The sequence below is a fragment of the Lycorma delicatula genome, chromosome 4, assembly GCF_047948215.1.
Source record: "Lycorma delicatula isolate Av1 chromosome 4, ASM4794821v1, whole genome shotgun sequence".
NCBI lineage: Eukaryota > Metazoa > Arthropoda > Insecta > Hemiptera > Fulgoridae > Lycorma > Lycorma delicatula.
Genome location: NC_134458.1, coordinates 83,056,667 through 83,081,497, shown reverse-complemented (window position 1 = coordinate 83,081,497; position 24,831 = coordinate 83,056,667). Strand labels below are relative to the sequence as shown.

The following is a 24,831-nucleotide window of genomic DNA, read 5'->3' as shown; positions in this document are numbered from 1 at the left end:
ATTAGTAAATTGAAAACTGATAAAATATGTCCCACAAGTACGGACATCGGACGGTAACACTAGTAACAAAATTATTAATATATATGTCATGTCTTACGAGTAGCAGGACGCCGTAGCGGTTTTAAAAACCGCCCGATATTACAGTAAAACGTATTTACCTGAACCGCGTAGTCTGATTGTTATGCAGATGTTTACAAAATTTTCCTTTTTGAGCGGTTATTTTAAAATACTTTTTGTAACTAATAATAATGAATATTATTAATTATTTCATATATTTTTTATTCTTCCAGACGAAATAAATTTACCAGTTTTTAGTTTATTTTGATTCTTTTAATAATTATTCCCGATTAAAAGTAGCCGTTAGAAAATTTAACGAAAACTGGAATGGCTTTCTTCGACGAAAACGCTCAAATAACGCATATAAAATGGATAACGCTCAAATAGCAACAATAGTAAGGCACAAATTAACTACCAGGCTGTTAGTAGAACACCCGTTTAGAATATTTTTACGTGCTTCACAAGAGCCTTAAGGTTAAAAAGCTGTCAAACAATTAAGTTTTCCTGATTTCTTCTTTTTTTTAATATAGTTAATGAAAAGAAATCAGATAAATTGACAGAAAAGTGATACGGAAATAAAATAAGACCATGTTCTTCATTGTCATTTTGAAGCGAGGTGTCAACTTTTAGTCATCAACAAAGATGTAGCGCTACTAGTAGTCTATCACAATATACTGATTAACCTCTAAGTCCGAAAATGATTAAAATTTATTTTCGGTCTAACGGAAAGTAAGCGTTATTATTTTTTTTAAATCTGAGTTTCGTGGTCGTTTATTATAGTTCATAAATACTGGCGAGTTAATGATTTAATACGTCGACATTGATATGTTAAATTTTAAACTATTTTATTAATTTATTACAGGTTCTTTGTAAATTGATTTTAATTAAAACTTCGACATCTCAGTGAGGAAACCTTTATTGTAGTATAACATTTCTTCAATTTATTTTACGTTTTCTTTTATAATAATTTGCATTACTTAATAATGATAAAAAATAAATTTTCTTCGTTATAATTTTACGACAGTTATACATTGTTTTGTTGTAAATTTCTCTAATTCGAATTCATTAAACGAAATAAATTATTATTTATATAGGATGTAACTGCTAGAATAACCGATAATAATTCTTTGGAAGAAAGTGACGATATAAATATTATTTAACTTCGTGTTTTCTCTTATATGAGACGTGAGAAATTGTCTCTAGATAAATCAAGCTTTCTGATTTACGGATCTGATGATAATATTATCAATAATTAAAAAAATGTACGTAGTCGCATTAAGTTACTATCATATCTCGATAAAAGACCATGACAGATGCGCCAAGTCTATTTAATTTTTATTGCATCACTCTTTACAGCCTTTTACCGAGAATTATTATTTTATTACTATTACTTGTAGACCGATCGATTCTAATTTCTACGTTAGCAATAGCAATAATATTTTTATTTAGTTTCAACTTGACCTGGAAAAACTAAGTCGACAGTATTTTTGTTAAATGTTGTATCAGAGGCCAGGTGTTCTGAAGAAGGGTGTTTCGTTTTTCTAGTCGAAAATATTTTAGTTCTGAGATTTTCAAATGTGGCTTTTATAAAGACCATAAACGTAAACATCTTTTAATATTTTTCTGCGAAGAACAATTTTCGATATAGTTTGATCTATAGGTTTAGTTCTGTATAACAATTGATCTACTAATATTCATTTACGCCTAAGTCTTAAAAAAATCGTTTGTTTCCCTCGTCCCCACAGATAATGCAAAAAAATCCCTAAGCATAGTATTGAACCTGAAGTTTTGGCTATCCGATGTCGGTTCAAAAGTTTGCTGAATTCGTATTTCCGAGTCGGATATCGCGCGGTGAGAGAGACTGTTAACGCATATTTTATTTATTAGAGCATTGTTACTAGAATTCCAACAAAAATGATCCTTAACATAAATTAAAAGTGTAGTTATCTTGTCTGCAGTACATACTTCCATATGTGTATCTTATACAACAGATATCGTTAAGTTAATAGTAATAAATTTCTACCGAAGAAAAAGTAGGGATATTGTAAAATTGTTATTCACCCCACTCGATTCTTTTAGCTGAATGGATATTAGTAAACACTTTTCCGATTGTTGTCACCGGCTCTAAGTTATTGTAACTTTCCTCGTTTTAAACCCTGAAATGAAGCGTACGTTTATATAGAGATGCTTTCTTTATGATCATTACCACCGGATTAATGTGATAGGATGAATCATTAATGTATACTGTTCGATAGAGTCGTAGCGATTTTATAATATTTTTATCGGAATAATTACTAGTACCGTCATAAAATTTGCCATTCTAGGCTTTTTAAGCACAATATATAAAGAACGTAAAGCTCCCTTACAAATGTCTACCCCGGTCCGTCTTATGAATGTGTGGTGTGTAGGCTTAAAATTTCTTAGGTACAAGCGGTATTAGTTAGTTACTTTCTTCTTGAGTAACTTAACTTAATTTCTCTGGAGTAAGTTCTTTGTACGACCGATATCCCTTTGCTGGTGAGAGTGAAGAAGTATAAGACTGAACGTAGCCGTTTTTATGAGTTTAGATGTTTTGATGTACCCACCGGGTTGGTCTAGTGGTGAATGCGTCTTCCCAAATCAGCCGATTTGAAAGTCGAGAGCTCCAGCGTTCAATTCCTAGTAAGGGCAGTTACTTTTATACGGATTTGAATACTAGATCGTGGATACCGGTGTTCCTTAGTGATTGGGTTTCAATTAACCACACATCTCAGGAATGGTCGAACTGAAACTGTACAAGACTACACTTCATTTACACTCATACATATCAACCTCATTCATCCTCTGAAGTAATACCTGAACGGCAATTCCCGGAGGCTAAACAGGAAAAAAGAAAGACGTTTTGTTGTGCAGACGTTCGACAGTAATTTCTTGCAGAAGAAAGCAACGTTAAATTACTTGACTCAAAGCTTTCTATAGCGAACCAAGCATTGACGGTCGCTTTTTGTAGAGCGGACTTTTCGTTTTTAGAAGCGACTTGTGTTTTACACGAGGTCAACTAAACCGTAGGATGCAGCGTCTTTTTTTCCCTTTTTTTTTTAAAGAGGTGGAGGAACCCCATTTACGGGCGCCTGAGCAGTGTCGGGCTCGCTAACAGGTTCCGCAAGATGTATCCAATAATGTTATCCGACGGTGTCAAAACCTGATACCAAGTAACGCGGAATTCTAGTTCCCTTCCTTTTTTTTTGCGCACCCAAAAAGAGTTATTTTTAATCAAGTACGGCCTTAAGTTATTATCTGACGAAAGAAAATAGACATCTTTCCTATATAGGGGAAATTCTTTACCGATAGTAGCGTCTTCTTACTTAATAATAGTTTAAATTAAATTACTTTTGAAAAGAAAAGTAGTTAAGAATTTTTTTTATTTCGAACAATATTTTTAAGCAAGACTTTTTCCCAAATATCCAACGAAAACAAAACTTTTACACTCGAATAAAAATGTAATTACAATAGTAATTACATTTTTAGAATCTTAAAGGCAAAACTGAATAGTTTTGTTGTTTCCGTACTTGATACGGGAAATGACCACCATGTTAGAATACGGTTGAAATAATTTTTTCGCTTTTATTCGTTAACAAAACCCTAAATTAAGCTATTATTTTTTCATAAATGTTTATTCTAATCACCATCAACTACGAATAAAAAAAACACATAAAATATATCAGTATTCCATGTTTTTCCCTAACAATGCTTTAAAAAAAATAATAAAAAAAGTAATGTAATTTTAGCGTTTGTTATGAAAAATAATTCCTTATTGTATTAAAAAAGCTCTTTTAGATTTTGTGGTTATCAGAGATTAAACTTGACCTGCGTGTAATCCCGCTGATTGCTCCGCCTGTTAGAAGGCAACAGCGAATGACCTTCAGTCTCGTAACTTCAATACGTGCATGGGGATTTTAATGGAAAGAGGAAAGACCAATCACTGTGTTTATTCGCCGAGTAAGACAAGGTATTTTCAAGAGAACTATAGGGTTATATTTGTAGCCTACGAATCACTATTCCCCAGAAAGATTATTAAAGTAAAAGAGGTGTTTGAGCAATATGTTGTATGAAATATATGTTTATATATGCAATATGCTATGTGATATATACAGCAAGTAATATTTTACAAAAAAATTTATTTTTTTTAACAAATTTAGTTCCACATCACTGACAATTGGTTTGTCTCAATCGAACACGTTTATGAAATTATCTTTCAGCATTCCTTTAATAAACTTTTCTGTAAAGAAAATCTGCGTCCTCTACAAATTTTGTTTCTTTTTCACCATTAATTTTTCCAAAAATAAAATATAATTACGTTGTTTGCAGTTGATGCTGATTTGTGGGAATCCTGATGCTGATTTTACGTACTTTATTGACAAAAACGCTTCTTTTTAGAAATAAAACAAGCTGAAAATAATTATTCTGTTCGGTCAGGTAAATTTATTTTACATGAAAAAATATCCTGATATGTGTGAGCAAATAACAGCCAACTCGTAATTTTATCTAAATTTAGAGCGTGCCAATTTTTACCGAACGTTTGGCCAGTAATTTTGCTATTAATTTCACTAATAATTTCCATTTAACTAGCACTTTTATGTAACATATAATACTTAAATTGACGGTCGAATAGACTAATTTCTTTGTTTACTTGGTCTGGTGTGCAGGAAAAATGTGTAATTTTATAGTTAGATGTGTATTTTTAATTATAAAATTGTTGTTATTATTCATTTAAATTTATATTTTCGTAAACCTTGTAGCAGATACGTTAAAAACAAAAAAAAAAATATTAATATCAGATTTAGTGGATATTATGTAATATTATTTGTCTTTAATACAGTGTGCCCCGGCCAAAGTTATCCAAAGGTAACAGCTTATATTAAGAGAACCAGTTAATATAATTTAATATTTTTTTGTAATAAATACAGGAACTCAACAATTTTTAATGTAAGTCAAATTCAATGCTCGCAGCATCTGCGGCGTTATTGGACCAACACCTTCAAACATTTTGCGTCTCGAACATTTCTTTAGTACACACAACTTTTAATAAATCCCCAAGCAAAAAAGTCAAAAGGAGTGATATCTAGGAATGTAGGTGGCCATGCAGTTGGACCTCCTCGTTCGATCCAACATCCGCGGAAACTGATGTTCAAGAACTCGGTAACATCTCGATGAAAGTGTGGTGGAGCACCATCCTGTTGGAAACTGAAGCCTGCAGTAACCTGAGGAACAGCGAAGTTCTCGAAGACGTCGAGATACGTGTGTCCTGTAACAGTGGGCTCCATGAAAAAAAAAAAACGGGCCGATGACACCATTTCTGTGTAATCCTAACCAGCCATTGACTTTCGGTGAGTCCCTTTCATTTTCGATTCCTGTATGAGGTTTTTCAGTACTCTAAATACGACAGTTGTGTTTGTTAACATTTTCGCTCGTACGAAAAGTTGTCTCATTGCTTAATACCAACGTATTAAGATAATTAAGATTGTTTTCGACACAGTGCATTACCTCTGCAGGAAACTGATGTCGTAGGCGGCGATCATTTAGTTTAAAGTGATGAAAGAGTTGTAATTTGTACGCTCGCAGACGGAGCCGCTTATGAACAATGCCGTGAACAGTAGAATGTGGAATATGCAGTTCATAACTAGCCCGCCTAATTGACTTTCCAGAACTGGCAGTGAATGCTTCGCGCACACGATCTGCAGTCTTGTTACTAACTGAACCTTATTGATGATCTCCAGTTCGTAAAATCAAGCCCCCGGTCTCTCTTAAAGTCGTATCCCGCTGACGAATAGACTTGGAAGTAGGAGGATCGATATTCCATTCGGTTTGTACACGCCGTTGAACACGCGTAACTGATTGAAACTCAGCTAACCAAAGCACGCATTGAACCTTCTGTTACAAAGTCGACCAACTATTATCGACCACAATCGCATTGGGAGTCAGCTTTATGCGCATGAGTATTCTACTAACTTTGAGAGTATGGAGAACAAATCTTGGAGATATTTCCTGTCGATTGAGCCAACGTTTAAGCGATTATGACGACTGGCTTTCTAAATATAGGTCATTACTTTTAGATACCTTTAACTCTGTATATTGTTTTCATCCTGCCTAAGAATCTTTTCGTGCGGTTATTTTTTTTTTATGAAATTTTCTTTTTGCTAAAAGAAAATATATGTCGGTTGAAAGTTTGGTTATTCGTATATCTTAAAAGATTGTTAGGTCCATTTTTAATTTTAAAGTAAACCTTTTTAAATATTTGAAGGAACTAATATTTTTATTCAGAAAACACGTTTTAAAAATACATATTTTTATTTTTTATTATTATAAGGGTGTAATAATAAATATAAATGGAACTTATAATAAATATTTTTTCGACGGTATTTACACTTCATGAAATAATAGAATTTTTTATGTAAATTTTTAACGCTGCCTCATTATTGGTAAAATTATAACTGCATGTGTAATTATAATCGGATTGAATTAATACTAAAATAATTACTTAATACCGTAAAAAGTTTGAAATAACGATAAGTAACGCAAAAGAAAGCGTATGATTTTTATTCTTACAGACGTAGATATAATAACTTGACAACCGTAAACTACAATTCGTGTGCCGAAATTGATGCGTCTGTATTTTGTACTTCTTTCCAACATGTAATACGTTATTAAATTACAAAGCCGAAGATTATATTAAACGTTCGAATAAATCAAAATATACATCCTGAACAACTCCGTCTAAAAACTTAAAAATGATTTAAAACCCTCAAAATAACCTCAGTACAAGCTGAGGAATTTACTATGTCTGTTTTTGTTTGCAAGAATAAGTTAAATTAGTAGATATTAAATTACGGATAATATTAATTATTACTTATTTTAAGTTATAAAAATGTTAGTCTATTTCATATAATACGTTCGTTTTCTTGTAAAAAAAATAATAAATAAATAAATAGGAATATTACATTAAAAGCTATTATTTTTTATCTTTAAATGTTGTCTTAAATATTAAATTTATGGTAATCGGTAGGCTTAAAATATATAGTTTTAATGAAAATGGGTGAGAGTTTTCTTTTCATTTTGTAGACGAAATTAATTTTTCAGACATGAATATTCTGATCCTAAAACATGATTTTTGTTACTAAATAGATGTATGCGCGCGCGTACACATGCACAGGGATTTAAATATTCAGTGGGAAATTTTTTTAATAATCTTACTATAAGCGTTTGAAAAAATCAAGTATAAAAAAAATCCTGTATCATTTTTTAACGATTTATCATCGGCGGTTCTGGTCGACTCGTTCGTGAATTAAGCGATTATCTACGGCAGGAAAATTTTGGGGATGGTAAAACTGAGACGGATAAAGAAACTCAAGAAATTTTACATGAAATAAAACAAAGCTAAAAATAAACAATTGAAAGGAGAAAGAATGTTTTCAGTATATTTCATTGCGATGTTACGTCCGTCTGCACGCAGAGAGTACCTCTTTTAGAGTTGAAAATCAAAATTTCAATATAAGGCGCTAGAGATAAATAATGTTTTAGTCTATAAATGATGATGATGATGATTATAGTGATTGTGGTGGTGTTGATGGTGATAATTTACGCTCATAAAACAAATGTAAACTGCATTTCTAAATATGTTAACATAAAAGAAGTTGAATTGATAACAGTGTATTAGTGCTATTAAATCGGATTGTGTGAAAAAAAATTAAAATGTAGTGACCGCTTTCTTTTTTAGTTTGCGTGGCTTCTTCGAGTTCAAGATCGTAAAATGACACTTAATTCGTTAAGTAAACGAAAATCTTTTGTCGAATTCGTAGGTTAAATATTTTATTTAGGTTAGAGTGATATTTATAAGTTTCTACTTCGTTATAAACAGATGCGTATCTATAATAATAATTAAGCATAATCGTTTAATTTTGAATTTTTACTGTTTTATTTAGAATTGTATGGTATCACCCAATCAGATTGACTTTTTCTTTCGTTTTCCTTTATACTGATATCATGACAACACATTTAAAATGATTAATTTCGTAGTTATTACAGCAGTTTATAATACAGGAGAAATATTGCTATCGATTATAAATGATTCCCTTTTCTAAGACTTTTGTTGAGGTTTGAAATCCTTCGGGCGTTGTAAAAAAAACAGATTTGTCGGTCACAAAATTTAGTGTATGTACTTCGTTTCACATCTCAAAAAAAATTAAAAATAATATCATGGAATCTGGTGTGGTAGCTTTTGTATCGGAAGGGAGAATTAATACTATTAAATTGTTTTAAAAATACGAAGCGGCGTGAAATATCCTAAGTACTAATAGAATTATGAAAATTTTACTATTACGTGGTTTTTTAGGTCTCCTCTAAAAATCTTAAAATTTTCTCTTTTGCCTATAGACTGGAAATTTATTATTTTTAATGAAACATTATTAGGACTGGAATTGTTCGAAATATAGATTAAATCTTTTCAATTTATAAAAAAAGTAACGTTTTGTTCAAATAACCCAAAATATTGTCATTCTTATGTAGATGATTATTTCACAAAATAAATTCGCAGCTTGTGAATAGGAATATGGAATAAAAATTTTGAAGGTAGTATGAAAAACGCAAGCCTGGCGGGATTCGAACCTGGGATCTTCGGATGTATAGCTGACGCTTTACCATTCCGTCGCGGAGGTCGGCGACTATGTTAATTAAATTTTTGTGATAACTGAAGACAGTTTATATCTTAATATGACTTTGAATCTGTTAAATTTTTACTAAATAATCTAAAGTATTCTACAAGTAAAAAAGTAAATAAATAAACGATAATGGCGTAACGGTAGAAATAATTTCCTTTTTTATCAGATTTATTAAAGGGGGTTGGATAAAAATTTAAAAACATACAGCCGAAAAATTACGGAGAAATTTAGTAACAGTCTTTTTTTCTTATTAAGCTTATTTTGATCTTTTAGGATTAGGTTAATTAGTAAAAACAAATACAGAAAAACGCTTGTAATTTTATGAACTAGTTTACCTTTAACTAATAATTATAATATTTTTAGTCTTACATATTGCAAATTTGTTGCCTAAATTTCTCTTATTTCTCAAATATTGTTATTTATTTGTCTTATTTACTTTTAAACAGTTTTATTTTAAATTTTTACGATTCTTTTCAGTATTAAAATATTTCTACGAATGAATGCTTGTATTTGCGGGTAATGAGCGATTGTCTAATGTAAATTGCCGTAGTAAATTTAGAAATTCATACCGATTTACGTCCATTTAATGAAGATCTTATAAAAATTGAGGTATGAAATTTATCGCTTGAATACATTTAACTGAATTTTAAATTGCCGTATCAAATAGATGTTTTAGATATAAATTAAAAAAATATATACAATTCATACGAGAATAAATATTTATTTAAGGTGCAAGCAACCTATTTTTCATTTAATTTCTAATAATCTAATCCAATTTTGTTAAAAACATCATATACGAGTATATATGTTAAATATAGCGAATTTAACGTGCTATTGGCTTATTTTAAACAAACAATTGTAAAAAATTTGTTCTTCTTTTTATTATTTTTTTTTAATGATCTTTAACAGTTTATAAGTATGGTTTATAACATGATTTATAAAAAAAAAAAATAAAAATAATAACCAAATTTTATTTTATATGTTACGTTCTATTACTTGCTATTACAAAAAGTTACGTATTCATTTTGCTGGCGAAGTCCGATGATTGTGGCAATGAATTTCAATGTTATTTGTTTTTAAAACAGCCGTCACGTTTTATTATAACATTACAGCTTTAGGCATGTATTGTAGTATTTACTCAGGTAAAATTCTAAAGCGTCAAACCGCCGCTTGAATTTTTACATCAATCATAAACCTAAATTTCGATACGGCATGTTTTAATGAGTTTGTTTTCCCTTCCTTTCCCGCAAGGTAAAATTAAAATCGCATAAAAATAATTTTCGCGTATAAATAGTACATTACTTTGTAGCTTTTCTTATGAATCGAAAGGTCAGCTATATTGTAATTTTTTTAAATTTAAACAAAATTAAATGATTTCGGTGTATTTTTTTTAGTTCATCAAAATTAAATAATTAAAAAACTCTCTTACATCTCGTTTGACACCCGTTAATATAAAATCGTGTTATTCGATTTTAGTAAATAATTTTTTTTCTAAATTTCATTCGTTTACATTTACGGAATAAACGGATCTTAAAACAATAACCATTTATTTGTAAAAAAAAAATAATAACGTCCACCTTTTATCGATGCAGACATAAAACTTGGGTCTACCAAAAATTTCCGTAATACGCTTAAGTTGTCTTTGTTAATGAATTACCGACTCGTTTAAAATAATTTCTTATGAATTTACTTTAAGTGAAAATTAAAAAATTCTCCTCTTCAAATTTGACCTATATTTACTAATTTTTAAGTAATAAATTTTTTAATTATATAAACCTAGATATTTTTTATTAATTTTAACGCGTACAAATAATGAGGATTTTGTTCTGATTTTATTTATTATTTCCACACATTTCTTTACTGTTATAGTATATTTATTATTTTTATGTACATTAACACAAGATTTAATTGCTTATCTTTTTATTTATTAATTTTATGGCGCTGATGAAGTTTTTTCCGCAATTTCCCTGATTCTTCGAGTAAATGCCGGGGCAGTTTCATTTTTTATCTGGAGATTACAATTTACTCGTAAATAATGTATAATTTATGTATGTGAATATTTCATTTGTAAATTATTTGATAATCGTAATTTTCTATTTCCTGTAATCTTTCCGTATAAAGTTTTTTTTATCGGTGGGAGTAATAAAAAAAAAGATCTATTAAAAATAGAAATTTAAATCCGTTAGATCATAAAATGAACTTTTATTCTTGACCGATAAAGCGTTACAATTTTATTATCCTAATTTGAAAAGCAAAATAATAGTCGAGAACTCTTAAACCACCTTATCAGCCTCGTCTGTATCAGCGACGAACAGTGTATTCTTTTCATTTAGGACGACTACTTACATAAAAATAAAGTTAATGGCAAAGCAGAGGGTTTGTTTGACACGTTTTGGTAGTACGTTCGTGAAAATATTTCTTGCCGTAAGAATACGTCTCATCAAATTTTACCAGTAGAACTTAAAAAATAAATAAATGTAAACAAAAAGGACGTACTGCTAAAATATTTATTAATTTACTAAATATTATATCTATTATTTATCACTTAGATCCGTGTAAATAACCTCAAATGTTTCGTTTTTATTATCGTTGGTATTACTGAGAAAAGATTTACCGTACGCAGAAGTTCTTCTTACGTAACTTTTATAATCGCTAGATAAATGACTACAACTTACTAAGTAAGTAGCATCGGCTTATAACTTTACGATTTATTATTATTTTAATAGGTTACAGTAATTTTAATTGATCTGTATCTTAACCCGTAAAATTTATCGTTTTTACTAAACAGTACATTAACCGTGTATCGATTAATTAATTTGTTGCAAAATTTTATTTAAAAAAATTATACTTAGGTGTTAATTATATTTACGCTACTGAGGCATTTTTGTCTTTTAGAAAGCAGAAAGATTTAAAAGAGTAATTTAATAAGATTTTTATACTTAAGCATTTGTAGTGTTAGTATTGTACGTAATTTGATAATAGACTTTTAATCCTGTAATTTTATCACAGCCTTGCATGCGAAAACCGATATCGCACGGAATATATTAGAATTATTTTCAGCAATTTAAATAATACTAGAAAAAATGTAATAGTTATTTAATTGTTTAATAAGTTTTCTAATTTTATAAATGAATAATTTTATTTTTAAGGTACCTACATAGCTATTTTAAGCTACATACTTTTCAAGCGTGGCTACATGTCTGAAAGAAGTCAAAAATACAAAGGTGACAGCGTAAGAATTCTTTTGACAAAAGTAAGGTTATATTATTAAATTCTTAAGGGTAATTACTAAGAGCAGACTAAAGAGTCTTTCGCGTTATTCCTTTTTATATAAAACATTTTTACGTATTATGAAATTAGTTTTCCGTTTACGTTTATTTTTTGATCGACTTGCATAGAAGAACTCTGTGAAGGCGGTCATTCCAGTAAATAAAACAAAAGAATCTTTCGCCCGGGATCAGATTTCACATAAATCGGTTCGTTATTTTACATGTAAAAAGTAAATTTTTACCGGTATTTATTTATATTTGCATAAGCGCGCCTTGGTGAGTTCTTATACTTTTATAATGAGTATTACTTTTTAAAAGATATAATATATTAATTTTTTAATATTCTTCAAGCTTTCAGGAGGATATAATGCCTATCGTTTGATTTATAAATACTTGTCCGTGAATCTGGTACAAACATTTTGTTAAATAATTATTAAAATTTCAATTGATATTTTGTTATTAAGCATTATAGGTACAATAAAACCATTGTTACTTACTATTCAAAATCTTCAGTGATAGCTGGCTGATTTAACGCGGTTATTTGTTACACAAATCCTATTTTACGTGAATTATCTATCGGTAAACACTATCTTCTTATTTTTTTAAATAATTATTAAATTTGATATATAACGGTTATATATGTTTTTTTATTATTAATAAAAAAATATATTTAAAAACGTACGTTACTTCGCGATTTCTATCAGTCTTCGTAACAGATAATACACGGCAGATGTAACTTAATCGGTGTTTGGTATATGAAATGCCCGACGAGTCACTGCTATTTTTTTCTTTGTTGTTGCACGCTTTAACAGACGACGAATACTGTCTTCCAATTCTGCTCGTTCTACTCTTGAAACAAGTGAGACCACTTTTACTCCGTTCAACCAACCGGTGACAGTGAAAGCATTACCCTTTCTTTCTCTCTTCGTCTATACGCGATCTCTCTTTATCTTTTAATTTTCTTTCTCTATTTCTTCATTTCTTTGTTTCATTCACTCTTTATTTATCTGTTATCCTACGTATTTCCCCACTATCATACATGTTTATTTTTTTGTATCAAATTTAGTCGGCTCAATTAAAATTTATATCGTATAACGCTTCAAAAAAAATTAAAAAGTGTAATTTAAGTTTTTTTAGTTTAGCCTACATAATACAAATTTTGTTGGTATGTGTTTATAAATAAAAATTAAAAGTAATTGTCGACTGTAATTGTAAATTCAAAGAGTTCGAAAAAAACGAACCGACCTTCCAAACGGTTCTTTTTTTTTGTTTTGTTCGATTGGTTAAATGCTACAACTGCTGTAAGCGACTCGAAACGAATTACAAGCCGCTTCTGAAAACGGTTCGTCTGTTCCCAAGAATAACATCAGTGCATACCGGGCTTAGTAGGAAAAATAAGAGACGAATGGGATCGATAGTGTATCGAAAGGTGTTTAATATATATTGTTACTTTAAAGAATGGCTAATATCGGTTGCACCTCAGCGGTTTTACGAGCGTCACGGATATAACAAAGACCGAGACAATTAATTAACACCGACGATTTACCTGACGATTTACCGACGAATTCAGCACTTGTTTTCAGATAACGATTTATATACATCGCCTCGATTCAACGGTTTTATCGGTTTGTCGTTTACGTTACCCACTCACACACATACACACACACACAGAGAGAGAGAGAGACACACACACCCACACTCTCACACACAGAGAGAGAGAGATAGAGAGTGAGAGAGAGAGAGCGACAGAGAGAGAGAGAGTTCGAGGGAGGCACATCCCTACTAGTTTGATTAGTAACATTTGACCTTTAAAGAGATATTCTTTAACGATGGTTGACAGAAATCACTATAATTAAAGGATAAAATAATTTAAAGTAATTATGAATTGTAATTTGTTTTTGTAGTCTGTTAAATATGTGCTTTGAATTCTGTTTATAAGGATATTTGGGATAAGACTATTCATAAAACTAATGAAAATTAAAAATTCCCTGTACCTAACGAAAAAAACTTCCCACGAAGAACACGCACACACTTATGCGAGCCAGACCTCTGTGTTCCGTGTAAAGTTCCGTGTTACATCAGTCTCTCTAACGATATTCACGATGTTAAATAAGTATACTGTTACATCATTTGAAATTTAATAATTTTTGCCTGAAACCTGTTTAAATCTACGCTGCTTTTTTCAGGAATGTGGTTTATTAAACTCTTATTGGACATTTTTAATACAGATACCTATGTATATATAGTTTTTTTGTGAGTCATATGCAGTACATGTGGTTTTTACTTTTTTTCAGTATTATGCCTAAAGCAAAACATGATCTGCTTGATAAAGTCGGATAGAATCGTTTATGTTTGTTCAATATTTTACTGTAATCTTTTCAAAACATTCCTTCAGTTACGTATAATATTACTGTAAAAAAATCCTTAGTGTAAACTGTAGCATTAACTTCCTATCTAGGTAAATTTATAAAACTAAGCGATTCCGGATGTGAGCTTAAAAATTTCTATCATCTGCTTCGAAGTAGCATAAAAGTAATATATTTTTATAGACAACATTTTCAAAGATTCTGAAAATTATTTTTAATTCTGTTTTTTTATTTTTTGAAGGAAACAGTTTCTTCTTAATTTTACGAATTGTCTTTTCTCTTCAGTTTCTTTACTGATAGTGTTCAAATTTCCTTACCTTATTAAAAAAAATACAGTTTTCGCAAATTCTAACATCAGTTATTTTCTGAGCATTCTATTGTATTTGCTTTCATTTCAGTTTTAGTAATAAAAATAAAGAATCTTAGTGTAAATTTTTTAGGAAAAACTATATATAATTAGTGGCGTATAATCTCCGAATAACAGAATACGAATCTATTTTCAAAATGATGAAATAAAAAACGAAGACAAGTTGTTTCGGGTAATAATCTGGAAACTTTCGCAAGCACTGTACAGAGAGTCTGGGTGTGCAATGTACGTGTCTGTTACTGTAACAATATTCTTTGGAACCTGTTTTGGTGATTATTTATTTTTATAAAAAAATAAATTTAAAATAAACCTATTTTCTAAATACCTGGTGATATACTTCTAGACGATCTTTTCAGACTAAAATACAGTTCTCTCCAAAATAGAAAAAGGAACTAGCCTACATTAGATTTCTGAAGAGAACTTCTGGAAGCGTGTTTGTAGATATTTAGAAACCGACTCGTATTTTACTGAGCTTAAACCTGTTGTGCTGATCTACGAATTATTACAGTATGTATATATATATATATATATATATATATATATATATATATACACACACACATACATAAGCACGTCTGTATATGTGAGTGTGTCTCTTTAAAATTTCTAAAAGTATATCAGTATGATACCCGATCTGAAACGCTGTAAAAAAAAGTGTTTGTTTTTCAGTAGTTTTGTGAAAGAAAATTGCTAACATTTATAAAATATAAAATTGTCTTATATTAATATTTCATGAAAATCGTACGAACTGTTATTGCAAAAAAATGTTAGTCATGCCTATCACGTTTTAGTAGCTCTGTTTTTTTAAAAATAAGGTCTTCTCTGGTTTATTTTATTATTTGTTCGGCTACTTTTTTTAATAATGAGATTTATAAATGTAGAAGTTTATTAGCTGATACTTGTTAAAATAAGAAACGTTAAACACTTCCTTTTTTTTACTGTAAATAAAAAAAACAAACTATTATTTCACACAAATAAATTAAATTCATTACGGTATAACACTTAACGTAGATGCAAATGCCTGTATGACAAACGAATATGTCGGCCGTACGTTCTGCAGTTCAAGTCCAAGTACGGTCGTCAAGTTGTATTTATGATTCTAAGCTTACACAACGCACACAAATAGTTTATATGTAGGCTATTTTATACGCATAATACTTTCATGTTGATACAGCTTTCTCCGTTTTTATGTTCGTGTGTTTCTATGTAGTAAGATAAAATCATACATTTATTTATTTTTTGTTATAGAATTTCGCGCGCACCCACCCACACACACATACATATATAAATATATATATATATACACACGTGTGTGTATCTATGTTTTTAGTTTTTTCCCAGTATAACAGGCTTCGTTTTATTTTCAAGTATACGGCTGCAGCTATTAACTGTTGTTGATACGTGGTTCTTCCAAATAAATAATACCGGCTGATAGTCGAGACAATCAGCCGGTATTCAGTACCCGTATTGAGTTTTTACCTGACCCTTAAACCGGGATGCTTCCACTGTATTTTTTGCCGCTTGAAGTCTGAGTATAATATGGGGGATTCATCGTGTCTTTGCACAAATCACTATACCTTGTAAAAATATACGACCTCAATCCGAGATATTTGTTTTGAATTTCCTACAACCAGAAATTTACATATTATTGTTTATTTTTTTTTATTATTGTTTACAAGCTGTCTTGAATCCATCTTGCATATGTTTTGTCGCGGTTCAGTTTGTTTCAAATAATTTCGTGAACTACGGTGTGTTTCAAATTGAATATCGGAGTTTTAAAGTTATGTAATATTTATTAAATTTTACTGACGTTGATAAATTATACATGAAATGAAAAACCAACTCAAACAGGTTTTTCTATATAATAGTGAAACTATTGGTCACACAGTACACATCCAGCCGATAGGAGAGTTCATCCCATACTTTAATCAGCAAGTCTGGAGTAACTGATGCGACAACTGCTTCAGTCTTGTCTCAAGTCTGTGCTTCAGTCAAGTCAAGTACAGTCCTGTGTCCAGCGGTCTGGGAGAATTTCATTCGACCGATCAAGTACAGCGTTATGCCAGCGAGGAGGCGCACCATCTTGTTGCCAAATAAAGTTCTGTGGTCGTATTGCAGTAGAGGAAAGAGCCATAATTTTAGCATATCAAGATAGTTCATTCCAGACTTACTTGCTTCCGCGAAAAAGTACGGCCCTTAAACTTGCCGTCGGAATACGGTACAAACAACATTCAGTTTTTGGGAGTCTCGTTCACACTGCAATATTTCGTGTGGATTTTTTTTCCCCAGATACGCACATTATAAATTTTTATTTTTCCATTAATTAAATGTTGATTCGTCACTGAATATGACACAATAAAGAAAATCTTCATCGTTGCGGTGCATCATTTCATTTGCGAAGCCATAATCTGTAGGTTTAGAGCTTGTAATAGCTGTAAACATTATGGACGCGGTTGTAAGTGTTTCCTTAAAACCCTCCTCACAAACGTCAGGAATTGTTAATTCGCGGCTAGCCTTCCTAACGGATTTCCTAGGACTACGCGCAAAAGACTCTCTTACCCTTCATCATTGTCATCGGACACACTTGGTCGTTCTGTACTCTTCCCTTTACAAATACAGTCAGTGGTTTCAAATTGTTTATACCATCTACAAATGCTATTTTCACTTAAGGGATCACAACGGAACTTCAAACGGAACGCCCATTGAACTGTTTACAGATTCACACTTTGCAAACTGCAAAACACAGAACGCTATCTGTTGGGGGTCCCCACCTTTGCTACTAGCCCTTTCAAGCAAAAGAGACAGGAAACAGCCGGTGAGCTTACACGCACTTAAAACTGTTTGAGTTGCTGTATTATTTCATGTATAATTAATCGGTGTACGTGAAACTTGAAAAATATTACGTAGCTTTAAAACCCCGATATTCATTTTGAAACAAACGGCATATTATTGTTTACATTAAAACTTTTACCAGCACTGTTTACAGTAACCGGTTTGTCTCCTGAATAAATCTGTTAATGCCGATTTCTAAAGCTACGTGGTAAAACTTCAATCGGCTGTCTTCAGTAGAACTTATTCGTTCAATTTTGAACTATTTAACCCTCTTCTAGAATTTACATGGTTCGTACCACTTTTTCAATATTTCTCGAGCATCCGGAAATAGAAGGGGGGTTTCATACCCTTTGAAACTAAAATTTTATCGCTAGACTTTGCTCCTCAAAAAATAACTTTTTAAGGACTCGCCTTTATTGAATGATCAGTGATGGTTTTGCTTATTAAAATAGTTGTCTTAAATTGTTTACCGAAGCGCCAACTTATGATTTTAAAGCACCGTATTCTTATTTGGATTTTGTTAACTGTCCCTTACTTATTGAATAACTCTGTAATATACAGACCCATCTTTTTTCTGAAAAATTGTATTAATAATACAATGATCGTAAAGTCGCGCAACCCAAATTTCTCTGCTTTGTAGGAAAGACAGTTAAATTATTAAAAGATATTTTAATTAGAGTAATTTTTTGTGACTGAATAGTGTACGGTAGCACTGTTATATCATGTCTTCGGGAAACAGTGGGTGTGGCACGAAGTAGTTTGTTTAGTCCGAGCAGCAATGTCTTTTATAAGAGAACAACGCTTCTTTATTGTTGTGAGTTACTGGGAATCGAAATCTTACGTGAAATGTCTTTCCAGATGTCTTAAATATTTTTCCAGATGCTAATGTGTCAAACAGATCAACTATATGTCGTTTATTTAATCGTTTTCGGGTTACAGGTAGTGCGCATGACCGTAAGCGTACTGGCCGTCTAAGTGCTTTAACTGACGACAGTCTGCAGGCGATAAATGAGTCACTTCTTCGTTCTCCAAAAAAGTTTCTTTGAAAACTTTCTAACCAGATTGGACTATCTACGGAAGTGTTAATAAGGCTAATAAAGCTCTAAAATTACATTCGTATCTGATTAGCGTAAGTCATCAGCTCCAAGAACCAGGTAAGGAGAAACGAATGCAGTATTGTCGGAGGTTTAGAAGATTCAGTCGAAATGACATATCTGTTCTAGACAAGGTTTTTTCATCGATGAAGCTTGGTTTCATCTTAGCGGATATGTTAAAAGTCAAAATTACAGAATATGATCTTCAGAGAACCCACATGTGTTCCATGAACAGCCATTACATTCGCAAAAAATTGGGATGTGGTGTATCTCATCGGAGAATTGTCAGATTTTTTTTTCGGAGACCATCAGAGTTAAACGGTTTCAAGAAACGATCATGTACCTTATAGCGTTCTTACATGCTGATGAACGTGATTGCTGGCTATAACAAGACGGAGCAACTGTCCATACGGCGAACAGTAGTATGCAATTTCTTTGCGATTTCTTCGATGACCGGATAATATCTCATGGTCTATGGCCTCGTTCACGGACCTGACTCCTCCCGATTTTTATTCATGGGGCTTTTTGAAAGATAATGTGTATGCGGGATGTTTGAGTAAGCATCCCGCATACACTTGATGAACTTAAACAAAATATTGAGGACTGTATGTATATCAAATATCACTGCTGCTACACTGGAAAAGGTTGCATACAATGTAAGAAAAGCCGTTGATGCATGCATTGAAAATCATGGTGGACATTTCCAGCACTTATTATAAGCTTGTAATACTTTTGTAAATGTTAATATTATTTTGTTAATTAACAAAAAGGCTTTCTAAAAAACAATTTGTTGTCACTGGGTTGCGCGACTTTACGATCATTCATTATATATGTTCGTATTAAAATCCTTAAGTTTTTACAGCATTATTTATTTAAAGTCTTTGAACGCTTTTCATAGGATAAACCTTGTCTAATGTAATAATCTCGATCGCGTTTTACTTCTTTGTACGAAGTAAAGGAAGTAGTGTAACAGCGAAAAATTTCGGTTTTCAGATTTCAACGGAAATATCCGTTTTTACCATCCCTGAATCCATTTTGACTAGTTTCGGCGTGACGTCTGTATTCACATAACTCAAAAACGATTAGCCGTAGAATGTTGAAATTTTATATTTAGGACTGTTGTAACATCTAGCTGTCCACCTCCCCTTTTGATTGCAATCGACTGGGTCAAAAATGTGTATACAGTCGGACGTCTAAATAAAGCGGGGTTTAAATTTTGAAACATTTGGATTTTGGACTTTCTCTCAACTGCAGTCATAAGCCCTCGTTGAGAGCTTTTCAACGATATATCATAAGTGGTTCTTATTTTCATTGATTTCAGAGTAATAGCCAAATAAAATTTTAATTAATGAAATATTTGGATCTTAAAGGGGTTGGCACATCGATTCGAATCAGACTTCATATACATATATTTTTTTTTAACTTTTTTTTTATTTAAATATATTGATTTATTAATAATTATTAACCTCCGATTGTAAAAAAAAAAAAAATAATAATAATAATTCAATAACAACAATGCAAAAAAAATCAGAAGTTATTAGTGAAATAAAATTTTAATTCAAATTTTTTTACGATAAGAGGTTAATAATTATTAATAAATCAATATATTTAAACTAAAAGAAAAAAAGTTAAATAGTATATGTATATGAAGTTGGATTCGAACCAACGTGTGCATTGTTTCTTGAGTATAATTGAATATTGCGTGTTAGTATTTTGTGATGAAGACATGTAAACAGTGTACTGCGTGTGTACACACACGCAATACAATACATAACCCTGCGTTCCCCTTGTTAGCTACAGTAATACGGATCTTAGGTGCCTTATACTGTTACAACTTTTTATAGAAAAAGGTCACTATAGTTATTTTCTTTCCGAATCAGAAATATTTAGCTTACGAAAAACAATTTGTTTTTAATCAATCTTAGTATATTAAAATAATTCTGAGGATCGCTATAAAATGTAGTCTACTAGTTTTCAGTCTATAAATGTGGTTCTCCATTTCTCCTGCATAAATACGTAATTTTTTATTTATTTATGAATTGGTTTCAGTCTTCTTTTCTCCTGTTTCTTTTTTGTTTTCATTTTTTTGATCGTTAATAATTTAAAAAACATAGTATTAGATAGATATAATAGTAATAGTAGATAGATATAATAGTAATTTAATAGGCGTACAAGGAAGTCTTGTGGTGTCCACGTCAGATATTTTTATTCAATTCTCAAAAGGTACAATTACACTGGTCGACAAAAAAAAGTTTTTTTGCAATATTCATTCAATAAGGTATCTTATTGCATTTTTTCGTTGATTTCAAATCTTCAACAAAAATTTAGTGTAGGGCAGGTCTGAATTGCATTTTAGACTAATATAGAGAACCAGATCATTAAATCTTGTTTCAATAATTTAGTGAGGTTCAGTGCTCTCGCCTTGAAAATCTGGATCCTCTTCATCGCTTTCTAAATCGCATAGCCATCTACATCGTCAATATTTACTTCTAAGCTCCACGTTTCTGGGAGAACTGGAACAGATAACTCTTCACTGTTTTGAATTGGTCTTACGGCTGAAGGAATACTAGAAAATTCAACAAATCTATTTAATTTACTTGGGATCGATCCTTTGATTTTTATGGTACAAAAATAACAGCCTGTTGAGTGATCATTATGTTTTCTCCGTACCAAAGGAACAGCAAAAGGCATATGTCGCGGCTTCTTACTTAACCAATGCTGAGTAAAGTTATGCGGATATGAGGGCCCAAGACTTATCCTGATCTTATTTTACGTCCCCCCAAACCTTAGTTCGTATAATTTTTTAACCAAAAGAGTATTATTTATTTTTTGAGATTTAAAAGTTAATTCATCAAACAGCAAAAATATTAGGATGATTTATACAGCTACGAGACATTTTTTTTTTGTTTTTACTTATATATATATATATATATATTTTTTTATTAACGGCACAAAAAAAAAATTTGTAAGAAGCACACCCTTCTTTTGTAGAAGGACTAAGACATAGTCAATAGTATCGAGTCATTCTACGATGTAATACCGTATTAGTCGCATCGGTCACTTCTCAAAATTATTCCACTCTGTTAAATTTATAAATATCTTCAGACATTGATATTTCACTATCAATATAAACATTGACTCCAACAAATCTTTATAAGAGTTTAGTTTTAATAGAGAAAATAAATCCTTTTAACAATTTCCATTTTTTACGAGTAACAATTACAAAAGAATAAAGCCTTTAGGCAAATCTTGAGATGATATTTGGATTAATCTTCAAAACATACATAAGAATAAGCCAAAATTTGTGTAACAAAACTCTTGTCGAACGTTGTTATTAAAAAGGATGTCTCCATTTCATGATAATTCATTATGGTTTTAGAGAACGTAAAGTTTAATGAAATTCCGTCGTTTACTACTTACAGATATCTCACGCAGACGTTAATTTATATTTATTTTTTTAGATAGCTAACACTCATTACTTGACATAAGCTGCTCTGCTATTGTACAAAACTACGTTGTTTCTCTGGAGAGTACTTTTCCAAGTAGAAGGCCAGAATCTTCTCATCGAAGCTTAATTACAGGATAATCAACAAACGATTTTGTTTGTTGAAAACATTACTGTACGTATATCCGTTACCGTTTACTGAATCGTTATAAGTAGCATATTTAAGAAAAAAATAACTTTATGATGTTTTATTTTCTTGTAGTGTGATAAGCAAACATGGATAATAATAACAACATATAATAATGATTCAATGGATATTATTTTGTAATTTTTTTGTGTATAAATTTGAATATTCTGTGTCGGGTAAGTAGTTAATAGAAATGTGTTACCTTGCCGGAAATTCCAAATATATTTCTCAACGTACACGTTAGTCGTTGCACAATTTAAGTAAAGTATGATTTCATTTATTTTTGTCGCTCGTTAAAATTATCTTCTTCTATTTGTGAATTTAAGTAATTTTACGTAGCTTGTCGCTTTTAATACACGAATGACCTGTCAGCCGTCGCTAGTACATTCATTATACTGACCGATACAGTAGTAAAAAGTATAATTCTCACTTATTAAGAATTTTAGAACACTAGAACATCACCCCGAACATATTTTGAACATCTACGATTACTTGTACACTTTTAAACAAATTAGAATTGTTTAAGTAACGCTACAATGTATTTTCTTACCGGGATAAATATTTGTTAATTATTTGTGATAAATATATTTTGAAATCGAAAAATATCCAGTTTGTTCCGTCTTTTAACGTAAATTTTTCATATTTTAGTTTTAACAACTTTTTTATAAAATTGATAAACGATGAGTTATTATTCATTAACAACGTGTATTTCTGATTTTTCTAGTTTAATGGGATATCGGGATTTTGTTAATTTTTAAAATCTTATTATTTGAACTGTTTATTATTGTTTTTTTTAATTATTTATTTATTAAAATACCATAAAATCAATCCATAATTTTTCCGTAATAAGTCTTTTGCAAATTGTGAAAAATGATTGCTAATATGTGATATTATAATATTAATGATGAACTCGTAGAAAGCTCTAAATCTTTATGTGTCCTCTAAGCGAGGGTAGTGAAACTTTACTTAAATATTACAAAGCCAATAATCTATTTATAAATTGTTACGCCTTGCCTGATAATTTCTTGGTAAAATTTGTCTTCAGTTTCCCACACGATATGATAACCTTTTAAAAAAAATTTTCTGACAGGACCAAAATTGGTCCGATGTACGATTACCAAGTAGATATGAAAATAAAATTTAAAAGTAAACGAACTTCGTATAGTATTTTTCACAAAAAATAACGTTTTTCGAAGTAATCATCAGACCTTATGAACCATTCGATAAAAAAGAATTTACTTTTCTTACCCTATAAAGGTTATTTTCTTCACTGTGTTATATTTTTAAAGTTAAATCTTGCGAAAGGAAGATTCCTACACGTTTCAAGTGAAATTAAAAATTTGTTTTACCGCTCTTTTTCTATTCCGTTGTTTGTAGGTGTTATGAAACGACGAATAGAATATTTTTTTGAATCGCGAAAAAAGTTCCATTTTTATTTAGATTAAAAAAATTTAATGTCCGTCACATTGAATCCAACCGTCAAAACAAATTATTTGAGTGGTTAAACAACATCGTATCGTAGATGAAAGTATGTCTCAGCGTACTTAAACGCTAATTTTTACTTAATCTTTTGACGGTTAAAATCGCACTAAATCAGATCTTTAATATTAAGTTACATTTTAATTGTAATTTTCTATAATTCTTTGAGATTTTGTTTTGGTAGATTGCAACTTTAATAAAAACACAGAAAATTGCAACTTTTTAATACGGTATAAAACTAATCTGTTTCCATCGAGCAGTTCGTATGACTCCTCAAAAGTCGAAAAAGCATATGGTTTATTTCTCGATGCGGAATATAATATTGAAATGAACAAGCATTAAAAAATTTCTTGAAGTACCTTTAATTAGTAATTTTTCTACACCGCATAACTTTATAAAGTTGAAGTTAAAATGTCTAACCGCAACGTTTTTTCATTTAGATTCTGTGAAGTGTATTACTTGCTCGTTTGTTATGCGTTACTTAATTTTTATCTTCTTTTTATCACCGTATTTTTTTACTGAAAATATCTAGTAAAATACTTTATCGCAACGATTATGAAACATTTTTTTATACTCTGTAAACAACCAACAGACGGTTGACTCAAACTAATGTGTTTACTTTTGACGATGAGTTTTACCGATTAATTTCTTTGAATTCTGAGATTACAGAATTTCTTTTGGATTCGTCTTTTGTACAACGAATGCCTGTTAAATTGTAATCGGTTGAGATTATTTATGTAGTAAGGAAATACTTACAGCTAATTTTTATTGAAATAACTAGGTGGCCGTTTTCTTATGTTAATGATGATACGTGTTTATGCAATGACAAGTTAAAATTCGTAAAATAAATATAATGCTCATCACGACTTTTGATATTAAACAGAATCATTAATTTAATTACGTGCATTAGTTTGAGAATAACTAAAGCAATATACTCGAGGTGAGTTGCGGTTTTTTTTTTATAATTATAATACTACGCATTAAATTAATTTTGTAATCTAATGGCGATGCTTGCATATTTTGTAATTCGTTGTTAATCAAA

At 30.7% G+C, this 24,831-nt stretch overlaps 1 protein-coding gene across 1 annotated transcript in view; it reads right to left on the bottom strand.

Annotated features, from left to right (window-relative positions):
* Positions 1–12,800, bottom strand: part of LOC142322885 (glucose dehydrogenase [FAD, quinone]) — a 117,185-nt gene extending 104,385 nt beyond the window's left edge. Inside the window, exon 1 of the mRNA XM_075361978.1 lies at positions 12,517–12,800. The gene's annotated coding sequence lies outside the window, so the exon portion shown is untranslated. The remainder of the gene's footprint in view (positions 1–12,516) is intronic.
* Between the last annotated feature and the right edge of the window lie 12,031 nt (positions 12,801–24,831).